Here is a 25,830-nt window from a genome sequence, read left to right on the forward strand (position 1 = left end):
TAAATAAAACACACTCATGAAAAACAAAGAATATAATATTCACCTGGGTCTTCTCTTTTTTGCTGTCAACTGTCATGAAACTTAAGCTCACTTTTTAATGTACTAAAGGTATTGATACAATCAATAATGCTTTTATGTAATTAAATGATACAATAAGAACAGAGAATAATAATACACGTGCTTCTCAAGTGGAACCGTAATCATGGCTGGGTGACCAGAGCAGTTTAAAGAAACGAGGAATTGTCATGTTACTGTTCTATGATATTAGGCATTCTTTATTTATAACTTTACATTACTTTGAGTGGGTAAAACATATGGGTTTCTTCTTAATTCTAACTGATGTGTAAAGATCGCTTTAGAAATTTTAACTTCCATTTGAAAACAATACGCACCTCACTTCAGATATTTCCTTATTGCAGTTTTAGGAGGATTTTGTAACAATTTCACAGATGTAACTATCCAAATCACAAATGCATATTTTATTTACGACTTCTGGCGCAATTTTAGGTTGAACACAAATTTCACATATCATATTTACAAATCTGCAAAATTTGACCTAAAACATAAAAAAAAACTAAAGTAAAAAAACACTGAAAGGAATTTTAAAGATAAAAGACTCTTAAATATAAATTATAGAAGTCTACCCAAAGAACCAATAATACAGAGGAATCGAAATGAAAGCCAATCATATCATCAAAGGAAGAAATCATTGGCCAAATGTAAGAGAATAACTCACCATGAACTAAAGCTCATGCTTACCCAGCAGTTATAACTGATCTTGAAATCCTACAACTTGTATCTGACCCACTATTTACTTACACAGAAATGTCTTCAACTGCCACATTAACTCTGTCGAACAAGGACTCGCTCAAAATGAATGAACATGTGACCACTTTGTACTCAATTAAAAGTATAGATTTAATATCACTAGTTTTCAAAATAATGTTTATTTTCATAAAATTTGGTAGACTTTTAGAAAATATAAATCTTTCACATACAAAACGTTGTTTTTTTTGTGAAGTATTTTTAATAAACTAAAATAAAGATCTGTCCAAAATATAATGAATATTTGTTTTGAATAGTCTGTGTGTAAAGTAATTTTCATGTTAAGATTAAAAATTGTTTTCCTTACCTCATAAACCCCAAATTTCCTTTGTGTAATCCCTAAAACTTCCTAAATACATTTCAACCATCTTTCAAGAAAAACTCTACATTTTATCTATTACGTTTTCTACCCTACTTCAAAATGGTCAATTTCACCAATCTCATAAATACCAAAAATTAAAATAAATCTAAATTACTTTTTTTCTTTTTAGAATTATTTCAAATTGTAATATGAAATTACACTTGTATGTCATAGGTAGCTTTAAGCTCATTACAGTATACATATACTTACAATTAAATTTTAAACTTCTGTCCTTTCAATGACTCTAGGATCTAGCTTCTATTTGTGCCATTATAAGTTGTATCACTCAGTGCACAGGCAGCTTACATTACGCTATTGAATTACACTACCCATGAGCTGCTACGAAGTATTTGCATTCTTACCTTGTAAAACATTTTTTATAATATTATTATTACTATTTATTTTACCTGATCTAATCTTAAATAACCTCAAAATATCCTTATTTTCACATTTAAGTTCCTTTTCTAGCATTAAATGAAAAATAAACATGAAATAAAGTACTTACTCAATCTTCTTTTTCTTGCTGACAAATGTTGAGGTTACTTAAGCCAATTTTTTTCATAAATGGGTTAATAAAATAAAATAAATATTTGTCCATTAATATAATGTGTATTTGTTTTGACTAATCTGTGTACAAAGTAATTTTCACGTTAACACACTTAAAAATATTCCTCATTTCAAAAATTGTAAATTTCCTTTGTGTAACTCCTTATAGTTCCTAAATGCATTTGAAGCATATTTTTCTCAGTAAAACTTTATAGTTTGTCTGCTATTTTCTCTACACTATCTCAAAATGGAATCGGTCAATTTGACGGACCTCATAACCACCAAAAATGTTAAAATAAATATATATTACCCCTTTTTTTCTTTCTAGAATAACTTCAAATTGTAACACAACAATATTTGTTTTTCCCTAATAGCTCGTAACAGGATACATCTATTTATAACTACATTTTACTGCTTTATTGTCCTTTGAACCATGTCTAACTATGGTCCATGTCATTGTATGTTGTAAATCACTTGGGGCATGTACAACTCATGTTATGCGATTGAATTATGTTACCAATGAGCTAGAAGATGTAGCTTGTATGGGTGCCTCATAAAACATGTTTATTATAAGTTATTTATTTTTTTAATCTTATGTTATGTAACCAAAAAATATCCCAATTTTTACATTTTAGTTACTTCTATAAATATAAATAATGAATAAGAATGAAAAACAAGAAACAGCATACTTATCAAATATCGAAAGGAGTTAACCGTAATTTTTCATACTACCCATCGTTCTGCACTTAATAATTTTGATTTAATTAAATAATGCCCAAACAATATAGACTAATAACATACAAAGAGTAAACAAATTCCCTTATCTCTCAAAACCTTATTTGGCTTTCTCATCCAGCAACAAGAGTCATTACAAATTCATCCAAGCTGGTCATTAACATTTTCATGGTAATGATATTGGTGTGCTGAGTGAAATTGACATTTAACTGTTCAGAAGATAACTTTATACATCATTTCTTAAATGAAAATTGTGAATTTCTGTTGGCTACAGGTGATGTATACAGGAGGTAGACAAAATAAAAGCAGCTCCCCTTGAAAATGTTAATTTGTTAAATCTTTTATAACAGAAAAAATACATAAAACTACATGTTTTTAGAATGCACTCAGAGAGGTCTGTTCAAATACGATCTCAAATTCCAATTTTAATACTGACATTCATAAATACCTAAACTTTTAATGATTTTAATTACATTTTCTCATAAAAAGTGTTGAGCACCTGCTGTAGTTTCTTAGATCTTTTTTTATTCCAGTTAGCCTACTCATTAGGCTTGGTAACAGCAGTTTAATCTGTGTCATTTTTGTTGAACAGTAATTGTTGTTTAGAAGTGGTACTAACTGTATGTCTAAAGTTTGTTAAACAAGAACTGGTGTACTTATTTTTTTGTAAGTCCACTTTTTGATTTTAGCAATTTTTCATTATTACCTAAATATTCAAGTACACCTTATAAATAAAATTGTTTAATACTTTTATAACTTTTTTTAACAATTTTGAACAGTTTATCACTTCAAACCAGGAAAGAATCCCCAAATTATCATAGGTTGTTTGCTTCTTCATATACATATAAATATTTACACACATACACACACACTTGTCTGTATAGTAACTACAATAGTTAAATGTTTCCAGTACATCAACTCGTTAATGAAAAAAAAATTCCATATTAACTTGAACCAGTGAAAGCCTAAATATGTACCTTTCCTCTCTTCCAACTCAATATTTTCATCATCTTGAACTTTTCTAGTTAAATCCAATTTCATGTTATGCCTTGTCAAATGGCAGTGAGAATCTCCATCATTTTACTCCTTCCTCTTTCAAGTGAAACAGATTAAAAATAATAACATTATATGGTCCAACCTCACTTATGGGAAAATTTAGGAAACATTTCAAAATAGGATCTAAATACAACAAAGAATCTCGCACTGAAGTGTTAAATTTTACTCAAAAGAGTTACACTCAAATGACTAAACAATTCATGATCTTATCAAAAATAAGTTAAACCTCATTACAATGCTTTGTGAGGTCCATATATATATATATGTGTATAATATAACCAGCTCTCATAGAGATTTCACAATATTCAAAACACTTGTAAATATAATTTAATTTCAGTAACTTCAAGAAACTGAATTGATTTTTACCACACTTAACAATGGTTACAATTATCTAAGTCTGAGATGGGTAGCCTCGATATTTTGAATTACTTCCACATTGTACTACAGCCATTTAATAACAAATTCGTATTAAAAATCATATACTCTTCACTTGCTAAAAACATATTTGAGTGTGCCCTGGTGGGATACCAGGAAGTCTTCTGATTTACAACGTTAATATCAAGGGGTTCTATTCACCTTGGTGGACACAGCAGATAATCCAATGTGTCTTTGGTATAACAAAACACAACTATATATTTCTCCGAGTAGTAACACATATTGCTTGGTTATATATTTTCTTTACTGATAATGAAATGTATGTTTTCGTCAGAAAAATAACTTCACAAATAAGTAGATGCTCATTTTGTTACATGCGCGTGCAGGTGCTCATTTTGGTACAAAGTTTCTTGAGCCGCTTTAAAGCAGCATTGATTCTGGATTCTTGTCTTCAATGTTAACCATCTAATAATGATGATGGCAGTAGAGGTTTAGTTTCTAGGATAATTCTTCCAGCTACAGCTTTCTCTGTATTCTTGCCAATTACGTTTAGTAATGATGATTCGATAATGACAATACTCCAATTGTGACCTCGACAGGTTTTTAAGCCCACAACGTCCTACATCAGAAACATGTTTATTCCTAATAACGTAGCGATGATGATTAAATGTAACTAAGAAAAGCAAGTTATTTTATTCAAGCTCAATAATAATCTCATACTGTGTAAGCAATATAAGAGAAGTGTATCTGGATCACTTATTGCTAATATGTTAAGAAAGATTAAAAACTGATTTAATTAATACCACGACAACTTTTAATGCACAATAAGTGGCTCTATCTCTCTATTCAGTAATTGTGCTCGTTATAGCCAAGTGGTTAAGGCGCTCGACTCGTAATCCCTGTCATACCAAACACTTTCAGTCATGAGGGCGTTATGTGACAGTCAATCCAACTGTAAAAGAGTGGCCCAAGAGTTGGCGGTGATGACTAGCTGCTTTCCCTCTTGTCTTACACTGCAAAATTGGGGTCGGCTAGCGCAGATAGTTCTCGTGTAGCTTTGCGCGAAATTCAAAGAGAAACAAACATTCTAAGGGATATTTTAACAACGTCAAATACACATTAAAGTGCAGCAAACAGGATGCAAACGTGAGTTGTTATAATCAATGTAATTTTTCAAAGTCTACGTTACTGTGTTGTAAATTTTACTACCGTCTCAATAAAACAATGTGGAAACTAATTTAATAGAGTGAGAATTGGCCCGACATAGCCGAGCGTGTTAAGGCGTGCGACTCCTAATCTGAGGGTCACGGGTTCGCATCCCATGCTCGCCCTTTCAGCCGTGGTTAACCTTATTTTACATTATCTTTTAAGATGCATGTACAAATTATCATTTATATACTGAATAAACCTAACCTAACATGTGAAACTGAGAAAACAGTACGGCTGTGATACATTTCTCTGATGTAGTCTCGGTGGTTTATGATAATTTTTTGTTCTAGTTTCACTGTAGTTACCCATACTATCACAATTTTTTTAAAATTTCTCCTGTGGACAAAACTACGTAATCAGTGCAGGCAGAAAATAAGTAATAAAGTGTGCTGATTTAACAAGTCTAAAATGTATTGTCCAATTAACTTAATAAAGTTATTTTTAATATCTTTTATGATGTATTTAGTTTATTTACACTAAGTCTTTGATAATAAGCATATCAATTTGTAACCATGGAATAAAACCTGCTCATTTGAAAACCCATGATTACATTGTTCACAAAACTAAAGTGTTAGTTAAACTTAAAATGGTAAACTGACTCTAGTTGTTAGTCTTATTCTTGGATTTTACTCATTATTCAAATAATGTCACAGTTAATAGTGATTATAAATATCTGCTGGCAATACTGTTAACAATAAGTTATGATAAGATAACCCTACAGTTCCAACTACAAAATAGAGATATGAGATGTTTCAATACTAGTTAAAAAAATTGTTAATGTTATTATCATACAGCAAATCACTTTTCATTTTGTAATGTTAATAAAGACTATACACATGTATGGGCTCATTGCATAAATATAAAGCTTACATAAGAATGACAATCAAAGTGAATAAGTTGAAACTGACTGAAAGTGAGTTTCATTAGTAAAAAAAGGGGCAAATATGACACATGTTCAATCTTTTTTTTTCTAAAAACTATACACTGTGAAATTTAAGGGGTTAAACTATTTTGGGCAATTCCCTTCTCTAAACATTCTTTAATGACCACATCCTCTGTACATAAATCAATGCCATTTATTGATACAAAATACTTAGACTTACAAAGAATAATTTTTTTCTTTAATTTTACAACTTGACCTTTATATATATATAAAAGCCTTGAAATGATTTCACAAAATTCATTGTAATTTCACGTTATGACAGCTCCCAAAAGCATTCAAGATATCCCATATGTCACAAAATCCAAATGTAAATGAAGAACAAGTTAGCAATCATGAAAAATCAATTAAGGATATGAAGCTGAGTTAAATACTCATAATATCTCAACACCTATTAATAGGAAAAGTGGAAATAAAGTATTTGTCATAATCTGGATTCTGCTATGGACAGACACAAACTTGTAAAATGTATATTAAAACAAATTTTTGAATTAAAAGTTCAAAACTTAGTTCATTTTAAAATAATTTTAAATACAATTTTTAAAACATTACTTTGTCATCTTTTTAGAAAAGGGTGGGGGTTGGAAGTAACTTATGGATGAATTATTGAGGTGAATTTATTATTATTATGTTCTACTTTAGAAACTATTGGAACTTTTATGGGTAGATAATGGAAGAAACATTTGTTAAAAAGACATGTAGGGTAGTTTTATTTTATTTCTCTTTTTTTTTATATCAGTAGAACTTTCAAGGATAAATGACTTCCCACAACTGGTTGTAGACAGTGAAAGGCAATAGAAGTTGAAATGTTGTGGATATAAGCACTCAACTCTGCATCATTAACTGATGTTTCATGATTGCTAACTAGTTTTTTGTCTGTGTTTGGATTTTGTCTGACAGATGAAATATCCTGACACCTTTGGAAGCTGCCACAACAGGCAATTTCCATTATGACTAGAAATTACAATAGACTTTATAAAATAATTTTAAGGCTTATATTAAGTTCATTACTGTTTTACAGTGCTGATTTTAATTGCCTACTAATGACCATATACGTTTACTCATAGCAAAACAACATTGAACTATCTGCTGTGTCAACCAAGGAGAACTGAACCCCTGATTCAAGCATTCTAAATTTAAAAACTTAACCTGTCCCACCAAGGGACTGTTAAAAACTAATATAATTAATCTAATAATGGTTTTGAATCTATTTCTTTCATTTATATATAAAGTAACACTTGTTGAAAACATTATTCTGTCAATTTTTTCAAAAGAAGTGTTGCTTGGTATTTCATTAGAAAGTAGATTTAATTGTAAGTAACTTTCATTTTGTTATGAATTCAAAATTTTGAAGCAAAGTAGATGCACAGATGCTCATTTTGTCACATCTGAGGGCATGTCCATAAATTTGGAGATGCGCACACAGGTGCTCCTTTTGGTAGATTCGTGCGCACGTCCATCTTTTGTAACAAAAGGGGCACCTGCATGCGCATGTACAAAAATAAGCACCTATTGTGAAATATATGTAAAAACAGCTGGTTTGGGTTGAGAAAATTTTTTTTATGTAGAGGAGTGAACAACGTTTCGACTTTCTTCAATTATCGTCAGGTTCACAAAGAAAGAAAGAGGCAATCAAATATCATTTCTTAACCTCAAAATTACAAGAACTGATACACAATTTAAAACAGAAATCCACCAAAAAATCACCCATACTGAACTATACATTCCTTGGGACTCAGCACATGAAACAAAACAAAAACTCAACATACTACAAAACCAAATAAACACAGCCATAAAACTACACTGACAAACACCACACCAACATTATTTATAAAATACAACTCAACAGCTGGGTGGGTGCATGAAGTGTTGTAAGCATGGATAGTCACAGATGCTCAACCTCTCTTTCTTATCAAAGCCAAGTTAAATGTTTTTTACTTACCTGAACACCAACTTAGTTACCCACAAGAGTTTGTTGGAGCTTTTTTCATGAGATAACTGTCAAAAACAGAGTTAACATGTATTAAATATATATATATATTCAGTTTAAATACAATTTAATGCCTCCTGACAAATATCCCTACTACTAGTCATACACAATAATTTTTATTATTTAATAAATTTAATGATTCACAGAGAGCAATATTTTCAGTTCTCAATTGCTGACACTCTGTCTGTAAAGCTTCAATATCAGTCATACTAAGATCAGTGTGTATGGAGATCTCTGGCTATGTCTGGAATTTGAGGTCCACCTTCCTGTTCATCAGCAACTTCCACACAGTACTCAGCAGGAGCAGAAGCAGACATGGACAGCAGAGACTGGTCAGTTTCACTCTGGGACACCACTGAAACAAAATGAAAACTACTTGTGATTGATTTATATATATTCATGTTCATTAAATGATTATCAGAAACCTAAACATAAAGTTACAATGGACATTTTTATATGAAAAAATACTCAAAAATCAAACACATCATAGGTTACTGAAATAAACATTTTTTATGGTTTTAACAGAAGTTTAACAATTAAAAACCAACCACATCTTCTTCGCTTTTTGGAGGCTGATCTTCTGTTGAATGTTTCCAGAGTGACTTTTGACTTTTTCTTCTGTGCAGAAGACACATATTGGAACTGTGAAGGAACGTAGTCTGGGGAAAGTGGGTCATCACTCTTACCTGTAATACAAAAATAAACATATTACATAATTTTGTGACAATTAGCTGATTTCATATATATAAGTTGACAAATAAACAGGTGCCAGTATATAATAATATATTTAAATAACTTGCAGCCTAATTTTTTTTATTTAAATAGAAGTGAATAACAATGAACTGTTATTGATTAAAGAAGAAGACTGTAGTCCAAGAGACAAGAGTAACCGAGTTGTTTACATGAAAAGTAAATTTTATATAATACACAGTCGTGATGCATGTTAAGCTAAAAAATAATACAGGGATAGAATTTTATAATTTTTTTTGTGACCTGTCATGAACTATTTTGTTTCTGACCGTTTATGCAGCCCCCTTTTTCCCCATCTTTATAAAATTAAAAGAATATAATATTATATATGTACAGCATCAACACAACTATAGAACGATTGTATTTCGTTTCTGGTTTCAGATTCCTCCTATATTTGTAATCTAAACTATATATTTATTATCTCCTGCAGAAATAGCAGTTACTTACTCAGAATGAAATGGTCTCTGCAGATACGACTCGCGCTGGTAGGCTGCCAACCTTCTGCCTTTACTGCAGCAATCCATCGAGATCTACGCTCAGGATCCGTCGGAAAACGGCGAAAGCTCTTTCCTGAATCTCAGTCTTGTCTGTTCTGACAACCAACAGCTACGCACGTAGTCACCATGGTCAAAATAATTCAGAACTGTAATGAGAAACAAACTGCTGACCAGCTAACTGAGGCGCACTGATGCGGCATCTAGCCTACCATCATGGAGGCATAAGTTTATATCACGTGATTGCGTGACGTAACTGCAACTCGTCTATTAATAAATATATCCAACATCTAAGCACGCTCTCTACATTTCTACACTCAATTACACAACCGCCTTCGAACATGTGGTCAGCTATCGGTCAGTAACCATTTCTTTCTTTGTGAACCAGACGATGACCAAGAAGGTCAAAATGTTGTTTGCTCCTCTATATAGTGCTTTCTCTATTCATACCAGCCGTTTTTACATATATAATTTTCTCTACAAGTGGCTTTTCTCATTATCAGATGTGTTGTTTCTTTTCCAATTACCGTTAAGTTGCTATTATACAGTGACACTTAAATTTCTTTGACTATCAGTTACTGCACTTTGCACGTGTGGTAATTGTTGAATTATATACATTTATTGAAAGAGCAGTCCTAGAGTTGGAGAGGGGGTTGATGACTAGCAGCATTCCCTCTAGTCTTACACTGCTAAATTAGGAATGACTAGCATAGATAGCCCTTGTGTAGATTTGGGCAAAATTCAAAACAAACAAATTATAAATACAATGTTCAATGGAGTGCCAAGAGATAGAAAGTGAGTTGTTTCACGGTAGAATGAGTTAAAAGATATAACATAGATAACTAAATTTGCAGTATGCCTTTGTGAAGTATTTTGATATCTGTTTATTATCGTGCTTATTATGTTACTTTGTACAGATAAGTTGATATATTTTGGGTTAATTAATGTCTTTTGTTAGGTTAAGTGCAAAGCTGTGTGCACCAGGGTATCAAAACTGGTTTTTAGTGTTTATAACTGTGCTACTAAATATCAATAGAAAAATCTGACTGGAGGCAAATAAGATTTATAAAATTATTAAAAATGTACAGAAAAATTACAACAAGATTGACAGATTCTAATGACAGAGTTGAAAAGTAAAGCAATTGATAAAGTTAAAAAGAACATCAGTAACAGAATATCTGAAAAATGAATTATTAATATGAATACTAAATCAACAACACCTCTTTCTGCATTGGCTCAGGAATTTCAGCCTGGAATGCCTTCTGCTACAAAATATGAAATAGGAGAACTTATTTGTTTACACCTATTATTACCAGTGCTGTGCAACTCTTTATTGAAAGATCCTTCTGGACTACTCCAAACATAGCATTACTACATTTAGCCCCACAATTTAGCTGGCCAGTTCAGTATCGGTCAAAAGAGAAAGCTAATGCACTATGATGGAATGGACTATGAGAGTCATACTTAACACAGTTTGAAATAATTTCTAAAATGTTCACGTGGAATAGTGAACAACAAGCCATCCATTATGCTGGCCACTTAAAAGGACCAGATTTAGACAACATTGGATAGCAACTACAAGTTTAGAGTACTGCACAAGAAAAGTGTATCTAGGACAAAGTTTTGGAATATAGTACAGAGTAAAGAAGGAAGAGACCTTAGTCAAACTTGTGGAAAATATGGAAATAATTACCTACATATCCTATCTTGATGTTCCTCATAAAATGTCTGATTTCAATTTATAGATAACATAGAAGAAGGTGATGTTAGTAGCAGACTGAAGCAAAATAGATATGTCTTTAAAGGAAGTTCTGCAGTTGGCTACAAAACTATAATCCATTAAAGTTGCAGATGAACTACTAAATGTATCATACAAAAGTTAGAAGAATATGAGATCCTGCAGTATTTAGACATCAACTCTTCCTAGAAGAACTGAAAGGCTTAGTTAGATGGATATATAAACCAAATAGAAGAAATAAGTAACAAAGGTGTTTCAAATACAATTTAAAGATACATACTGCTGAAAATTTCAGATAAGGAACTGTATGGAATGAGAGCTCTGAAAGAATACCAAAGAGGAACTGCAGGAACTTAAGATGTTGTTAAGGCAAAGAGACAGAACCCAATAAGATGAAAGTATCAACATAGAGCTAACAAAACATCAATGAAACAGAAATTAGCTGATTTATGAGATGAAGTTAAGGGAGAAATACTTCTTACACTACAAAGAAAATATCATTATTTTAGGAAAATTGTCCATGAGCTAATTAACGAAAATTCTTGTGATACACTGGTTCTACCCACAAATGTTCATACCAAATTAAAGTGAGATGTTTCTTTGAGAGATAAAGAAAAAGAGGGGATTGGTAGAAACAGCATGTGGACTAGTTCTAGCAAAAGTAAACTGGAAGTGACCTTTAGAGTAGAAAGTTTTTCTTTGCCTTATGATGTGTGAGTAACTGAAATCAAGAAAAAGTATATATTGGGAATTGACTTCATGCCGAGATATGGAAGTGAGGTCAGGCTGTTGTCTAATAGTTTCACTGTCTAAAACTAGAGAATATCTATGTAATACATGGTAATTACTATATGGGAGAATGAACTTCCAGTGGAAGCAAGGATGGTTCTTATTGCAAAACCAAGAAATGAGATATTCATATCAGTAGCTTAACAGGAATAATTCTCTCTAATGACTGAAGTGTAATGGCCAAACACTCTAGCATGGTAACTGAAAACTTGTTCTATTTCATTTAACCTAATAAAAATTACAATTGTTTCATATAAACTCTTTATCTTGTTCAGTAATACATAATAATATTTCACGTTATGTCATCCAAACCTACCACGTTCCTAACTCAGCTTTTATTTTTCTTGCCTGGTTCTAATCAATGAATAATTTTCCAACATCAAGAAAATCTACCCTGTCAATATATTCATTCTGAATGACTTAAGTTCATTTAATATTTTATGGTGTATTAAACAATTTAATTAAACTTTAATTTGGTATATTTTAATAATTCTTTACTATTAAGAAGTCTCCAAAATAGATTATTTTTTTGCATATTTATCAAGATACTTTACAACAGTCTAGAATATAAATCAAATAATTCACAACAATGACTGTGATTCTTTGAACAAGAAAATGCAACCCATTATTATGCAACAGACAGGTATTTCATAAAATTCTAGAAGGATTAAAAGGAGCTTACGAACCCATCACGGACGTTCCTTCCAACTCCCAGCTATAACTACACTTTACTACTCATGTATTCATTCAATCTTTTCTTGAACTCAGTTAAATTTTCTTCATCCACTACCCTTGAAATCAGCCCATCACAAAAATAAGCACTGTGTTTGAAAAGTGATTCTGTCTAAACTGCAGACAACTCCTATGTTGCCAAAGTTTGAATGTGTGCCCTCTTATCCTATTGTTTTCACTGTTAAACACAAATACATTTGATAGATCTGTATTATCAATACCTTTAACAACCTTAAATACTTCAATTAAATCCCTACTGTCTTTAGACCAAACAAAATCAGAGATTTCAGTCTCTCATCACAGGACAATCCCACCATCTCAGGTATCACCCTAGTAGCTCTTCTCTGAACCCTCTCCAAGAATTCAATGTCCTTCTTGAGTAACATAGCCCAAAACTGTACACAGTATTTTAAATGAGGCCTTACAAGTGTTTTATACAGTGAAACAATAATATTTACTGTATTGTATTCAATATTTCTGTAGAAGTTACTAAAAATCCTATTAGTTTTATTGCTAGCTACAATACACTGTTTATATGATTTAAGTGAATTTTTACCACAACACCAAAAATCTTCTTCAACCACAGTATTTAATGTATTTCAGTTTAAAATGTAACAACAATTTGAATTTTAAAAACCTACATCATCTTACATTTTGGATAGTTAAACATCAAAAGACAGTTTACATTACAATGCAGCATCTTTGATATAATTAGCCATTCCAAAAATCTTAATGCCCTCTTCAAACTTCAAACCTTTGTTATTCATTACAGAGTCAATATCATCAATATAAATCACAAACAACAAAGGACCCAACACAAAGCCCTGAAGAACACCATTTACAACAGTAATCTAGTCAGATATAACTCCATTTCTTGCTACTCTCCAACCAATTTTCTAACCAGTTTAATACCATTTCCCCCACACCCATACAGTTAGTTTTTATAACAAGTCTTTTGTTAAGCACTTTTAATCAAATGCTTTCTGAAAATCAAGGTAAGCTATATCCACATTATTTCCTTCATAAATTCTTGCATTAACATTCTCAAAGAATGTTAGAATGTTTGTTAAACAAGATATTCCCTCAGTGACACCACACTGGCTCTGACATTATGTCAAACTACTTTAAGTGATTCTGCAATGCACCTTTAATCACAATCTCCAAAATCCTTCGAACCACTGATGTAAGGCTAACTGGCCTATAATTGCTCGGACAATGTGCATCACCTCCTTTAAATATTAAACTAACATTGGTCAACTTCCAGTCTTCTTCCACTACTTAATGATCTATAAAAACTATTAGCTAGTCATTTAAAAATAAATTCTTTACATTCCTTTAAAACTCCAGAATAAAAGTTGTCTGGCCCAGGAATTTAACAGTTTTGAGGTTTCCCAACTTTTAGTACAATTTCAGAAAGAAAAATTAAAACTCTTACTTCAATACTTTTCGTACTCTAGTTGAGGCATAACACTTTAATTTTACTTTATAAAAACTGAAAAGAATGTATAATTTAACAAGTTTATGATCTTATAATTTTCCAAGATCAGCTTCCCACTATCACTTTTAAGATGCTCAATCCCCATTCTAACATTTTGCTTACCAATCACATAAGTAGAAATTCCTTATTGTTTGATTTTAATCTCTCAGCCAATGCTCTTTCATATAGAGATTTTGCTCTTCTATTTTCCTTTTTAACCTGTTCTCTTGATATCCTACAGTCTTCCAAGTCCATATTATTTACAGTAAGTTTGAATTTCTTGAATTTTTATGTTTATCAATAATATGGTTTCTTAAGTCTATACTAAACCATAATGGCTTGTTCTGCTTTACTGCCCTATTTTTTCTGTAGGGAATATGTATGTTCTGCATGCAAATGAATGTTTCCCTAAATGCTTCCCATATCTGTTCAAGATCCCAACTTTTAGTCCAATCTGTGGATGCCAGATCATGTCTCATTCCATAAAAATTGGCTTTCCTGAAATTTAGAAGCAGGGTTAAGTCGTTTTTAAATTCTACAAGCAGTAAAATTCCAAACCTAATAGTGCAATGGCTGCTTGCACTTAAATGCTCACCAGTCACAATTTCTGTTTATCATATTAACATAAGATGATAATATCAAATCTAGCTTCCTCATTTGTAGGTTCTGACACCAGCTGGTATATAAAAGTATTTATAAGTTTTCAAAAAACCTATCCCCCTCACTGTCAAACTGAAAATTCTCCAATCAATACCCCTAAAATTAAAGTCTCCCATAATAACAACATCTTTTTCAACTACCATTCTGATCTCATTATACAGTTTCTGATTAACTTCTACATTCTGATATGATCTATAACAAATCTCAATTACAAGACTTTTCCATCTATATCTACTAACTCTAATCTCAATTGACTCAACCTTATCATTGTTTTCTTTAATATGATCCAACTCAACAGGATGCAATTCACTCCTCACATATAAAGCTACTCCCCCCCCCCCCTGTTTTTCATACTCTATCTCTAGTAAATAATCTGTAGTCTGGTATTTTGAAAAAATTCCATAATCAAAGTTGTTAATATCCAACCACATTTCGGTGATACCCATAATATCAAAATCGTCAGTTTCCACAACTGGTTTATTTCTAATATATCTAGCATTGCAATAGCAACAATTAGTTAAATATTTTATGTCTGTTGTACATGTTTTCCTATCAATTATATTTCTAGTTTTACTAATATCATAGCCCACACCTCTGTGTAACCCTAGTTTAAATTTTCCACTAGAGCTGAGTTAAGAGCCTTTGCTGACATGCTAGCTCCTGCTTTTTTATGTGTAAGCCATACATTCCAAAAAAGATTAACCTTCCCATTAAAACAACCCTACAAATTTAGCCAACCTATTTTTTCATCCCTACATATTGACCAAAGCCTGGCATTCAAGCATAGTGGCCTATTTAGTACCTTATCCACACAATTTATTCTTGACAATATCAAGCTGACACCTTTTCTTAAATTATACTCATCAATAAGCTCTTTAGATCCATTTTTCCTTACATCACTATCCTCAACATTAACACTAAAACTGTGCTGCTACTAGAATCCTTAACTATCTGGCTGTATCAACTTTTTCCTGTACCTCCTGCTCCTGGATAACATAAGCGTTTTTTTTTTTTTGCTCCTATTTACTACGCACACTACTTTTTCTAACTAGAGATTTGTCTACAACTATAACTTTCCTATCCTTGACAAAAACATATCTTGTGATCTCATCGGTTTCCCCTAGTACTTGTAAATCTACAAAAACTCCCAGTTATGTAAAAACTACACAATGATTTACCCTAAACTGATTAAAAATAATAATTCAGTTTTGAAGTTTAGCTCATGGTAAATCTATAGAGGAGCATTATAAAAATGATTAATGTTAAAAATTATTTGTTGCTTGATTAATTTATTGCATGTTATATTTTACAGAATAACAGTGTATTTTGTGTTTAACCACCTGTGAAACATTATTTATTGAGATTTCATGAAAGTTTCCATCTCCTTATTTAATGAACATTAAATTCTGTGATGGTTAAAAATTAATAACATTTATTCATATAAGACAAAAATTAACTACATAAGAAACTAATAAAGTTATTTATTTACTTAGTTCACCACATGACAACGTTTCTAAATGCCAGAAGGGCTTTCTGTAGTGAAATGGTACTAACTCTTAACTTTAGTGTACTTTTGAAGCATCAGCCTTCTTTCTCTCCAGATCTGCTAACTTCATTCCCACCTCTTGCAGTTGACCTTCAAACTGTTTCTTCTTACATTCATTTTCTTGTTGTGTTTCTGTGATGGTTCTGAGTTCAGCAGTTAAGTCATTATTACCACATAAGTTGGTAACAATTTTATATAATAAATACATTGCCTGTAAAATACAACAGGGGCTTCACTACAGTAATGTCATTAACGTTAATAAATACAAAGTAAATGTATATGTTTACTTTAACTTTCACAAAAATACTTAAACTTTCTCAATAAACAATCATCAGACTAGAAGATTAAATCTTATTGCTATAGTTAAAAAACTATATAATTAATTGATTTAAGTGTTTCAATACCTTTAAAATAAAAAGTGAAATGAATGAATAAAAATACGAGATAAAATAGAATTTATGTAAAAAACTCAATAAACTTAAAATATTTATTTACAAAAACAAGGTTTCAAATTTCACCTTTGCTAAAGAGAAACAAGGTACTATTTCTCATATTAAATCAAAATGTACCTTACTGATGCTTCCAATTGGTCATTAGGTTTTCTGTGGCATGATTGTGTTTCTGTCAGATAGCACTTAGCTGGATTTCATGAAAAGAAGATTTATCCTCAAGTTTTTCTTTTCAACATTCCAACTCTTGTTCACATTTTGTTTCAAGATCTTACTGAGTAGCATCTATGTTCAGTAATGCCAGCAGCTTATTCTTAAAAACTTCCTAATGAAACATGTCTGTAGGAAAAAAAATCTTTATTTAAACTTGTATTAATAAGTGGAATTCTTTGTTTATTCTGTCATTGGTATGAAACTTTGGTGGGTACAATACCAATCAGTTTCATTTTCATAAGATCAATAGTAATGATGAAACTAATAAAAACTGACAACTGATCTTGTTGAAAATAAATAACATCAAGTAGTGCTTGTATCTCTGTGTTGATAACTAATAGTAGAGCTTCAGTAATTTTTAAGTGCAGTAATTTATAACAAGCATATGTAAATATATTCAAGTACTTATACTTGGTCTGGTAATGCAGAAGTCATTTACAAAGTATTTTTACAATTCTCTCTTGTGGCAGTACAAAACACTAATTTTTTTAATGGTTTGAAATGTTTTCAAAACCAGGCTGCAGGGTACTGACATCCATAAAAGTTGCCTACTGCTTCATTTTATGTTGCATTATAATCTAAACAATAGCTAAGTAGAATTTTAAAAAATTAGGACCATGCATTTTGAATTAGTTATGGCTTTATAAAATTACAATGTTGCAACAATTTATATGAAATATAAAGTTTAATAACAAAGAATTGTTAATAAATAAATTTGCCTACATTGTAAAAGAAGTTATGTTTTCTAATTCCATATGTACTGTGAAAACTATACCAACCAGTAACAGTATTCTGTTTTAATTGTATCAGTAAACATACTAGAATCCCTTTCTCTTATTTACATCATAACACCTAAACACTTGCTAGTAGTCTTGAATCACTGTGATGTTGATTTTTATTTAATACAAACAAAATGGTTATCCATTAATTTTTAGATCTTGCTACATCAATTAGTTATGTCCTAAATATAAAACATTAAATGTTGAGATACATTATGGTGAAGATAATTAGGAAATTGGATTCAGTTAATATGAGGTAATGTTAAATGTCAAGATCCATTATGGTGAAGGTAACAGGACAAAACATGAAAAGTTGAGAACTAGTGTGGTGAAGGTATGAATTAACTACGATTCAGTTACTTGGGGTACATAATGGTGAACTGGGATTCAAATATTTAAAATACTCATAATAATTACCCATCTTCCTTTTTTTCAAAAAGTAATACATGTGAAGTGAATGGAAATTTAAATATCATTAGTGATTTTAACCATTGAAACCACTGAAAAAAAGAACAAAAGCAAACTGTGGAATATCTATTTGTGTTGTTGAAAACAAAGTAATGTTATTGTTCTGGGAAGGGAGGGGGAGTTTCACTTTTAAGCTTAAGTTACTTTTGCTAATTGCCATTAAGCTTTTCAAGATACAGCTTTTACTATTTGGAGAGAAAGACATTCATTGAACTTTATAAAGTAAAATTTAGACAACCATAATGATAGTGGTATGATTACAGCAATATTAAGAAAATTTTTAATACATACAGAAACACAGCAAAAAATTGGCTCAATACATCGTTTGTTTCAGAATGATGCCTTTTCCTTGTCTAACGCAGGGAACGAAACACACTGTTTGAGTTTTAAGTCTAACCTATCACCAAGACAAAACATTCAACCCACGTTTAAATGAACACGATAGGGCCTTTATAACATGTATTCACAAATTGAAATTAATTTGCAGATATCTTACGTGAACTTCTGTATTAATGAATTGTTGAAATGAACTCTCGAAAGTCGTTATCTGAACATGTTCGATAAACATTGAAAGAAAGATAAAGTGGAAAAGGGATAACTTTAGAAAGTGCGCTGCATATAAACAGCGACTTATGAATGACACCACCAGTAGTTAAAGAAGAGGCAGTATCTTGACATTCATCCTTGTGTAGTTGCCATAGATTGTGTATTATGTTTATATGCCCCCCGCCAGTACAGCGGTATGTCTTCGGATTTACAACGCAAAATCAGGGGTTCGATTTCCCTCGGTGAGATCAGCAGATAGCCCGACGTGGCTTTGCTATAAGAAAACACATAACATTATGTTTATACTCATATAAGAAATGAATATATATTTCTTTCACGCCCTAACAACTAGAAACGGCCTCGAGAGGAAAATTGTACCACTGAATTAAAATAATGTGGAAAATAAACTTTCATTTGTATTTCCAAACATTAAAAAACTTCAGTTTAACATCTATCAACATCTTTTTGATTTATTCCATTTTATACATATAAATGAAAGTCACGAATTTTTATTTTAGTTTTAAGTTACAGTTCCAACGCAACTAGTAATGATTGTGAATTTATTTATTTATATGAGTGTTATATGGCACCCTTAGCCACAAAGCTGGAAAAGCACAATAGTTTGAAATAAAATGGAAACAATTTGCTCTTCTAACTTAAGTAAAGAAAGAGTTTTTATTGATTTTAGCCAATCGCTGTTTCACAATCTCGGTTGTCGTGATGTATACCATTGCAACTACTTACCTTCCAAATACCACAGTCTACTGATGAAAACGCGTCATGTAAGTTTTCCATTCTATCTAAGTGTTTAAATCATAGAGGAATTTATTTCAGTAAGAATATGGTTTCAGATATATGAACTAAACTGAGAAGTACAAACTCACCCGGGGCCTGGCATGGCCAAGCGCGTAAGACGTGCAACTCGTAATCCGAGGGTCGCGCCCGCGTCGCGCCAAACATGCTCGCCCTCACAGCCGTGGGCGCGTATATGTTTCGTCAATCCCACTATTCGTTGGTAAAAGAGTAGCCCAAGAGTTGGCAGTGGGTGGTGATGACTAGCTGCCTTCCCTCTAGTCTTACACTGCTAAATTAGGGACGGCTTGCACAGATAGCCCTCGAGTAGCTGTGTGCGAAATTCCAAAACAGACAGACAAAAACAGACAAACTCAACTGATGATACGATATTAGAAGAAAAGACGTTTGAGAACAATTTCTGCAGCAACTATAGAACTTTTGTTTTTTCAATTTTGAAAAGAATGATTTATTATTTTGTATTTTATTTGAATTACGAGGCTGAATTATGATAATAGAATACATATTATTTTATGTAACAAGATAATGTACGGTTAGATAAGTCATTTCACTTTCGAACAAACGAAGTTTCATTTTGCCATCAAGACCTTTGCTTTCTTAAAATCCAGTATGCCCCGAATGGCACAGTGCAGAGGCAAACTGTGTACTTTGTTTTTCGAATCAAAACAAAAACAAAATTTGTAGTTTTAAAAATATACAATAATCGGTATACGTTTTAAAACGATTTAGGAATAAATAAAATCAGTATTTAAAATCTACAACAAAGACAGGCATATCTAAATATTTTTTAAAATCATTACAGTGAAATGTTTTGAAAATTTCATAGTTGAGAATCCATGTTAATATCACATATATACGAGGTCTGTTCAAAAAATACGCGGACTGACGTCATAAAACAAAATGTACTTTATTTAGAAGTTACAGGTCTGAGACCCCTTCAAAGTACTCTCCTCCCCAACGCACACACTTATCCCAACGGTGTTTCCACTTGTTGAAACAGTCCTGGTATGCTTCTTTTGTAATGTCCTCCAGCTCCTTCGTCGCATTTGCCTTAATCTCGGGAATCGTCTCAAATCTTCTTCCTTTCAAGGGTCTTTTGAGTTTGGGGAACAAGAAAACATCGCAAGGAGCAAGGTCAGGTGAGTAGGGGGGGGGTGGGGAAGAACAGTGATCGAGTGTTTAGCCAAAAACTCACGAGTTCTGAGGCACAAATTTCGCAGCAACGCGGTGCATCTTCAATTTTTCGGTCAAAATCTCGTAACAAGATCCAACTGATATCCCACACTCTTCAGCAAGCTCCCCTGACAGTCAGACGTCGATTTTCTCGCACCAGGGTGTTGATTTTGTCGACGTGTGGGTCGTCAGTTGACGTGGAAGGACGTTCAGGACGCTCATCATCTTCAATGGACTGTCGACCATCCTTAAAACGTTCATGCCACTTGAAACATGCCGTACGCTTCATAGCAACATCACCGTAAGCCGTGTTAAGCATAGCAAAATTTCAGTTGCAGATTTTCCAAATTTAACACAAAATTTCACAGCAAGTCGTTGCTCCTTCAGGTCATTCATTCTGAAATCCACCAAACGAAAAAATCGCACTTCGCTTAAAACCGCGTAGCTAATACACAAATGAAGATATCTGCAATCGGGAAATGGCGTCGTAATCAGCTGATCTGTGCAAACCTAGCGACACCAAGCGGATTAACCCTGGAACCAACTGGAGCCGCGCAATTCAAACAGTCCACGTATTTTTTGAACAGCCCTAGTACGTTGGTATAAAATTAAGATAGAAGGTTTGCTTAAGTTAAATATCCTGCAGAAAGTAATTATTTACTACATAACTATTTTGTTTAATAGTTTTTATAGAATTCAATAAACCACACAAGTACATCGAATAGATACAGTAAGGTCTTGTAGAAATATTTAAATAATTTAAGTAGTTAATTTTCCAAGCGGGGGGGGGGATTAACGCTTAGTGACTCCTCTTTGTCTCTTTAGATATACATAAACAGTTTTTATACATCCAATGTCTTTTGTCCATAATATTAAGAAGCGGAACCCCTCATGCCCAGTGTTTGTTGTTGTACTATAATCCTATGTAAGGTAGGAAAACATTTGTGAGGTTTACATTTATATATATATAAATTATGAGGTATCACCGCAATAACGTAGTGTTACGTGTTACAATTTGAAATAACCTATAACGAAAATCTGAATTTATAAGTTAATTAAACGTCGATATGTATCAAATTTATGAGATTTTGCTAACAAGATTAATACACACAATTTTCTTTCTTAATGCAAATGTATTGTAGTACACAAACAACAATACGATTTATAATTACGGTTTTGCAGTTACTTGTTAAAATAATGATTTATATACAAACATTTACAAACTTCAAACAATATGAGTGAGTTATCTATCTGTTATGAAACTGAATACCTTATACGGTTCACGATGAGCGAATTAATATGAGCACAATTCAATGTGAGCTAGCTAGTTCTGCGTTCTCCCCTTCCCCCGCTGGTCACACGTCGACTTTTTCCACCAATAAAGTTATATATTGATTATGTAAAACACTAATTTCCGAAGTGAATCAACAGAAGTTAAATGGTTTGTAATGTTCGAAATTTATAAACGTTCCTGGTCAATATATCTGAAGTTCCCAATTAATAAGCAGTAATCACAGTTATAGCTTCCGAGGTTTATAGTATAGTGGTATAGCTTATAGTAAAGCAAATCAATAATATATACTGTTTTCTGGTGCATCGCATTGGTTATATTTATAGGTGTGAGGAAAGTTTCTATAAATTTCAGCTTGCACAACAATATTGACGGAACATACATACACACATATATTGTTGATTCTCGCACCCGAGATCCTTTTACAACTTCAGTGAATAGAAGGGAATTATTGCATTACAGATTCAACAATTTAAGACATGTACATTTCTAAATATAAATCTAACTTAAACACACATCGATTTTAAAATAGATATATCATAGTAGACTTAAATGAGGTGGAAGGTGCGAGCTAGTAACTGTCCAGTACACTATCCTTGTCAAACTCATGGCAGATTAAAGAAACACTATAGCAAACAAAAAAGTTATAAATGTAAAATTATAATGCATGTTCAGCAGTTTTGTAGTGTAATATCTAGGTGTATGATATGTCTTCTACCTGCTTTAGTTATACGGGAATTTTAAAAATCGTTTACTCTGTTTTTAGGCAGTTCTAGTAAAAACACGTGGTCCAGAAGTCATTGAGGTTACCTTCTTCAAGTTGCTTTGTTTGTTTGTTTGGCATAATAGATAACGCCTTTTCTTCCTGTGGTTATTTTGCAGTAATATAATATTCGCGTTGAAAATATAGGTAACTGTAATATATTTTGTTTGCCTAATTTACTATGCCTGTATACTACAGCTGACCAACGCTGTAAGATAAAAGAGGTTACGAGGTGACACTGTCGACTGGTCAAAGAAACTGAGTTTACATGATGGATTTAGACTGCTTTCTTAGTTCAGTTATAGTAGGAGGCCATCGAATGAAGACATGACTCAAAAACAACTGAGATCTATTTCTACAGAAGCAGATCCTGAAACAGTGAAAACTCTGGGATTCAAAACAGACTAGTGGAAGTGTCAACTGCAATCCAATCTGTTTGGCCATGCATGTTGTGATTTCATTTGGTTTTATCGTAGTAATAAAAATTTTGTTGATTTCACAACACTTCTCTTGTGTCCTAATTTTATCTACACCAAGAAATTCAGTCAAATTATTAAACAAAGTACTTCACACCCTTTCTAGTTCAACCTACTGTTATTAGCGGGCATGTCTGGAATTTGTAAGGAAATGTTTTTAATTTCAAAATACTGTAGTAGCGCTATATTTAACTTAAAGACTTTCATGATAAAACTGCTCTAAACTAAACTATCATACTAACCATCGTTACAAAAGTTTATGAATCAAAACACGTCATTAGCTATAAATAGAAAAACTCTGTAAACTATGCCAACATAGTGACTGTGAGAGAGTTTGTTTGTTTGGTTTGTTTCTGAATTTCGCGCAAACCTACCCGAAGGCTATCTGCGCTAGCCGTCCCTAATTTAGTAGTGTAAGACCAGAGGTAAGGCAGCTAGTCTTTAATTTTATCTCTTAATCCCTTTGTGAGGGAGCCAGGTTTGTTTGTTTTTTTACTTGCAGCTACCCTTTACTTGCTGTAAAGAATATATTTGTTTTGAATATTGAAAATACTTTCTTTAAAAATTTTTCATATTTGCTTAGTTTCTACAAATAATTAATCTGCCCAATTTACAATAGATAATTATTTTTTTTACCTCTTCAAGAGTTCTTTTTTGAAATTTGGAATCAAAATATTGTTATTCCTGATTTCCATATGCAGCAAAATATCAACCGTAATACAGCAACAATCACTTGCACCTAGGTGTTCTCCAGTTTCCACCCTCTCAACCATTTCTATATTAGAAGATAACAATAAATCTAAAATAACATTATTTCTTGTAGATTTCCTTGACTAATTGGTAAAGAAATCCATCTTTACAGTTTTAAGAAACCTTTCTTCCTCATAGTTTGACTCTAGCATTCCCCAAATATGTCTGAAATTAAAAATCACCCATAATTATGACTCATTAACACTGAAATCTTAATCTTACTGTAAAGTTTCTCGTTAATTTTATCAGTTTCATCTGGTGGTCTGTAATAAATTCCTACTAAGAACTTTTTCCCTTGGTATCCACTAACAGGACCCAAATGACTGCAGTCTCTTTGCTATTATCTTTAATATTTTCAAATTCAACAGGATGTAACTCACGTGTAACTTACATAAAAAGCCACTCCTTCCTCTCTTTTTACTACCCTGTATCTATTAAATAACCTGCAATCATATGTTTCAAAATTCATCTACATTTAATAATGTTTCAGCTATTCCAGTTTTATCAAATTTTTCTATTCCTACCAGTGTCCTAAAGTAATCTGTATTATTTCTTATACTTCTAGCATTGCAATAGTAAAAATTACTAAAATGTGTAAAATTAACTCTTTGACACAGATTTCCTATACTAAACTTTCCTCTACATGTCAGTTTTGTTTCATGTAGTTTATATTTGTCTTCACTACTACTTAGTCCTAGTTTAAAACTTCCCTTACAGCTGAGTTTATAGCCCCTGCAAACATGCCAGACCCCTTCCTACTCAAGTGTAAACAATCCATTCCAAAATGTTCTTTCCTCCTACTGAACTGACCTCACAAGTTGAAACAGCTAACCTGCTTATCCTTACATATTAATTTCAGCCTAGAATTTATCCCTAGTGACCTACTCAAAATTTTATTCTTATAATTAATTCTTGGCAGTATCTCTGACACAATTAATTTATGGCCTTTACCTTTAAATGCTTTCATCAAACCTTTATACTTATTAACTAGTTCCTTTAACTTACTCTTCCTTGTATCGTTAGTCCCTATGTGCGCAACAAAGTTTGTGTAGTTGCCAGTCCTCTTCATTATATCTCTTGTTCTGTCAAGTACGTCTTCCACCCGTGCCCCAAGGTAGAATAATCTAACATTTTCCTATTTGTCCCGCAAATTCTTCTATCGTCATGCCGTGCCAAGGAATCATCTATAACTATAATCTCCTTAAATTCATAATCCGTATCCTCCTGTATTCCTTTTGCTTTCCCTCCCTCCAACAGTTCCTCACCCACATAAGCCAAGGGCTGAAATTTGTCGCTCAACAGAATAGAGTTTTTAAAATTAATTCTACTACTTTTAACCACAATACTTCCATTTCTAACTCTTTGATTATTATTGTTAATCTCAGCTGATGCGTTCCTTGCTTAAGCTTCTCTTTGAAGTCTTGCTGTCATTTCATACAGTTTATATTTATACTTATCTATTTTATCAACTTTAATTAGGATAACCTCCAAAGTACAAACTCTACATATCAATTGATATTCTCACTACTAGCTTCCTTACAAGTGTATAGTACTCCAAATTCCCAAATAAAACCCATTCATTGCACTCATCACACCTAACAAACAGAAAATGTTTAACTCCCGAACTAGTCTTAATCACTGTATTATTTGTAGAATTAAAATAAACACTCGATACTACGAGTAAATATCAGTAACCTGTTATCATAGGCCCGGCATGGCCAAGCGTGTTAAGGCGTGCGACTCGTAATCTGAGGGTCGCGGGTTCGCATCCTCGTCGCGCCAAACATGCTCGTCCTTTCAGCCGTGGGGGCGTTATAATGTGACGGTCAATCCTACTAATCGTTGGTAAAAGAGTACCCCAAGAGTTGGCGGTGGGTGGTGATGAC

At 32.3% G+C, this 25,830-nt stretch overlaps 2 long non-coding RNA genes across 10 annotated transcripts; one reads left to right on the forward strand and one right to left on the reverse strand.

The window, feature by feature from the left end:
* Positions 1-25,091, reverse strand: LOC143222669 (uncharacterized). Of its 9 annotated transcripts, XR_013012410.1 has the most exons (8): positions 18,424-19,125; positions 16,793-17,011; positions 16,232-16,434; positions 9,235-9,430; positions 8,586-8,723; positions 8,248-8,392; positions 7,990-8,045; positions 1-3,559 (listed from the first exon to the last, which is right to left on the reverse strand). It is a non-coding gene; the product is annotated as an uncharacterized LOC143222669 (long non-coding RNA). The 9 variants fall into 9 exon arrangements; XR_013012408.1 differs by having other exon boundaries at positions 7,990-8,392; XR_013012409.1 differs by lacking the exon at positions 1-3,559 and having other exon boundaries at positions 6,168-8,045.
* Positions 19,401-23,220, forward strand: LOC143222670 (uncharacterized). The gene is made up of 2 exons (XR_013012415.1): positions 19,401-19,460; positions 22,917-23,220. It is a non-coding gene; the product is annotated as an uncharacterized LOC143222670 (long non-coding RNA).
* Positions 25,092-25,830: the final 739 nt, after the last annotated feature.

The sequence above is a fragment of the Tachypleus tridentatus genome, chromosome 8 (assembly GCF_004210375.1).
Source record: "Tachypleus tridentatus isolate NWPU-2018 chromosome 8, ASM421037v1, whole genome shotgun sequence".
Taxonomy (NCBI): Eukaryota; Metazoa; Arthropoda; class Merostomata; order Xiphosura; family Limulidae; genus Tachypleus; species Tachypleus tridentatus.